General features: G+C 46.2%; 1 long non-coding RNA gene across 1 annotated transcript; it reads right to left on the minus strand.

Moving 5' to 3' along the window:
* Positions 1-871: 871 nt before the first annotated feature.
* LOC129647928 (uncharacterized) lies at positions 872-3,815 on the minus strand. Its single transcript, XR_008712578.1, has 3 exons — positions 3,269-3,815; positions 2,483-2,587; positions 872-1,457 (listed from the first exon to the last, which is right to left on the minus strand). It is a non-coding gene; the product is annotated as an uncharacterized LOC129647928 (long non-coding RNA).
* Positions 3,816-4,033: the final 218 nt, after the last annotated feature.

The following is a 4,033-nucleotide window of genomic DNA, read 5'->3' on the forward strand; positions in this document are numbered from 1 at the left end:
TCCCCTTGGAAACCAACAGTCTCCATGGGACGGACTCCTCTGTCTCTCTCCTCCCAAAGGGGCCTGACTCAGAAAGACTCGGAAACTGTTGCCAAATATCTAAGGGCAGGTTGTGGATGGAAAAGGCATGTTTTAGCAGGAGCCACTGGTGGAGAAATGAATCTGAAGGATCATGAGTCAACAGAGCAATGTGTTTTCCCACATCCATCTTCACCAGTGGCCATGGAACTGTGGCATGTACTTTGTTTCAGGATAAAGGACTTCTCCTGGAGCCTGGGCCCAGCTCTTATTGCTGCACTTAAGAAGGACATGGTCAGAAAAGACAGGTCTGGAGAAGGAGACGAGGCAGACAAAAGCTCTTCCCATGAGGCACCGGAGGTACTAACCAGGGCTCTTTGATTTTCCGGGATCATAAAACCCAGCCCAAACTGGCTTCAACAACAAGGAGAACTTCAGGACTTCCCTGATGGTCCGGTGGTTAAGAATCCACCTGCCAATGCAGGGGACACAGATTGGATCCATGGTCTGGGAAGACTCTACATGCTGCAGGGCAACTAAGTCTGTGTGCCTCAACTACGGAAGACCCCGCACCTAGAGTCTGTGCTCCACAACAAGAGAAGCCACCGCAGTGAGCAACCCATGCACCGCAACAAAGAGCAGCCCCTGTTCACCGCAACTAGAGAGAATCTGCACACAGCAAGGAAGGCCCAGAGCAGCGCCCCCTCCCTAAAAAACAACAACAACAACAAGGAGAGTGGCCTAACTCATGTATCAGAGGTGGATCCTCAGGTGTGTGCTTGACTGAGCAGCTCAAGTGGTATCACTACAGTGGTGGGTTAAAAGCAGTCCATAAGAAAAGGGACCCTTCCTACGCTGTCGGTGGGAATGTAAATCGGTACAGCCACTACGGTCAATACTATGAAGGTTCCTAAAAACACTAAAAATAGATTTCCCACACTCCCTGGCACATATGTAAACAAAACTATAATTCAAAAAGATACACACACCCCAGTGTTCATAGCAGCACTATTTACAACGGCCAAGACGTGGAGATGACGTGAATGTCCACAGACAGATGAACCGGTAGAGAAGGTGTGGTGCATGTATCCAATGGGATACACTCAGCCATGAAAACGATGAAAGAAAGCCATTTGCAACAACACTGTCATTGCTGTTCAGTTGCTCAGTTGTATCTGACTCTTTGCGACCCCATGGACTGCAGCACGCCAGGCCTCCCTGTCCTTCACCCCTCCCGGAGCTTGCCCAAACTCATGTTCATTGAGTTGGTGACACCATCCAACCATCTCATCCTCTGTCGTCCCCTTCTCCTCCTGCCCTCAATCTTTCCCAGCATCAGCATCTTTCCTAATGAGTCAGCTCTTTGCATCAGGTGGCCAAAGTGTTGGAGCTTGAGCTTCAGCATTGGTCCTTCTAATGAATATTCAGGGTTGATGAACCTGAAGATTATCATACAAAGTGAAGTAAATCAGAAAGAGACAAATACCATATGACATCTCTGACGTGTGTGTGTGCTCACTTGTGTCTGACTCTTTGCCACCCCATGGACTGTAGCCTTCCAGGCTCCTCTGTATCGTATCCAAGCAAGAATACTGGAGTAGGTTGCTAGTTCCTCCTCCAGAGGATCTTCCTGACCCAAGGATCGAACTGTGTCTCCTGAGTCTCCTGCATTGGCAGGCAGATTCTTTACCACTAAGCCACCTGGGAAGCCCCACTTACATGTGGAATCTGAAATATGACATGAACTTATTTATGAGGCAGAAACAGACTCACATAGAGAGCAAACTCAAAGTTACTAAAGGGGCAAAGGGGTGGGAGAGGAGTACAGGAGGAATTTGGGATTAGCAGATACAAACTGCTGCTGCTGCTGCTGCTAAGTCACTTCAGTCGTGTCCGACTCTCTGCGACCCCATAGACTGCAGCCCACCAGGCTCCGCCGTCCCTGGGATTCTCCAGGCAAGAACACTGGAGTGGGTTGCCATTTCCTTCTCCAAGATACAAACTACTACCTATGAAATAGATAAGCAACAAAGTCGTCCTGCATAGCACAAGGAACTAGATTCAGTATCCTATAATAAGCCATAATGGAAAAGAATATGAAAAAGTATGCATATATATATCTGTATAACTGAATCACTTTACTATACAACAGAAATTAATACAGCACTGCAAATCAACTATACTTCAATTTTTTAAAAAAGTCTCCACTAAAAAAAAGCCAACTGGTCCACAGATTCTTCAACTCTCCCTTCAGAGGAAACCTAATGATCCTCCCCTTCATTCTGGGCTGTACCCAGCGACTTGCTTCTGGAAGACAGTAAAAAATGGAAATAACAGCATGCGACTTGAGAGACTAGGTTCTACAAGGCATGGTTGGTCCTCCCTTGCTCTCCAGGGTAGGTGGGAGTGGGAGAGCCATGTGCAATGGAAAGGTCTACTTGGTGAGCAACTGAGGCCTCCTCACAACATTCATGTAAGTGAGTCATCTTGGAAGGGGATCCTTCAGCCTCAGTCAAGCCTTCAGATGAGTGCAGCCATAGCCAACATCTTCCTATAAACTCCTGAGAACCTGAAACAGAACCACACCCATTTAGGCTCTCCAAATTCCCAACCCTTGACCATATGGGATAATAAATGTTTGCTGTCTTCAAGTTGTTAAATTTAGGGTAATTTGTTACACAATAGTAACTAATAAAAAACACAGACTGAGTTCTATTTCTCAATGAAGTCTCTAGGCTCTGCCTGCCTCTGTATATTGACTTTATCCTCAAAAGGGATCCTCCTTGGGCAGAAGAGCTGCTGCACCTCCAACTCTCATATCCCCTCAGTACACTCTGCAGGCAACCATATCCTGCCCAATACTTGTGCAGAAGCAAAAAGTAGCTTCTCTCTGAAAGCTGTACTTTTCTTTTTTTAAAAGAAAATCTTTATTGAATGTTACAATAGTGCTTTTGTTTTTTAATGTTTTGTGTTTAATGTTAATGTGTAATGTTAATGTGTAATGTTAATGTGTAATGTTAATGTTTAATGTTTTTTTGGCAGTTAAGCTTGTGGTATCTTAGCTCCCCAACTAGGGAAACAAAACACAGCCCTGGCTTTGGAAAGTACAGTCTTCATCGCTGGACCACCAGGGAAGTCCCCGCTGCTGCCTTCTTTTGGCAGATCCCTGACCCTGGCTCAGGTAGTGTCTGTGTTTGTGACTGAGTGTAAGGGGATGAGGCATCGCCTGGTCCAAGCCATCAGAGCCCACCTGGATGTGGAGGGGCCACTCGTACCCCCAGCTAGGCACATGCGGTTCCAGTAGAGCCAAATATGGTTCTGACATGGGAGAGACGGGGAACACGTGATGAGAAGCCACATAGTAGCCATGACGTCACAGTGGTGGCGGTGGAATGCTCAGGAACAGGAAATGAACCACGGGCTCCAGCATCCTCCAGAGCGAATGGATGACAGACAGGACTGAGGGGTTAAGGGGCAGGCTGTGCGATCAGACAGGATCCAAATCCTGGATCTATACTCACTAGCTTATGTGACTTTTCTGGGATGAGTCCTACTGTTCATTCAAAATCTTCACTGAGCACTCACTGTCGCTTCATTGTCTCTTTCCATGGCTAGACAAAAAGGCACCCAAAGAAAACTCCGTGATCAAGTCTTTGTTGTAGTAACCCCAGTGCTTGGCACGCAGTAGGCACATGTGGCTTGAGAGCTGAAGCATTTGGAGAAGTGAGCAAATGTTCTTCGTGGCTCCAAGGAACCTGAAAGGAGCTCTAAAGGACAACTTTCAGATAAGAGGAGCACAGATACTGGAAATATAAAAGAAAATGAAAGAAATAATTATAGATACTTACTATGTGCCAGGAAAAAGCCTGTTTCAGGTCCGATTGCGTTAATTCTTTGCAAACATATGAGGTGAATACTGTTATTAACCCATTTCACAGGTGAAGAAACTGGATGCAGAAGACAATGGACGTTGCTCATTTACTTATTTACCTTAAGAGTGCCTTTCCTGTGCCAG

The sequence above is a fragment of the Bubalus kerabau genome, chromosome 3, assembly GCF_029407905.1.
Source record: "Bubalus kerabau isolate K-KA32 ecotype Philippines breed swamp buffalo chromosome 3, PCC_UOA_SB_1v2, whole genome shotgun sequence".
Classification (NCBI taxonomy): domain Eukaryota; kingdom Metazoa; phylum Chordata; class Mammalia; order Artiodactyla; family Bovidae; genus Bubalus; species Bubalus kerabau.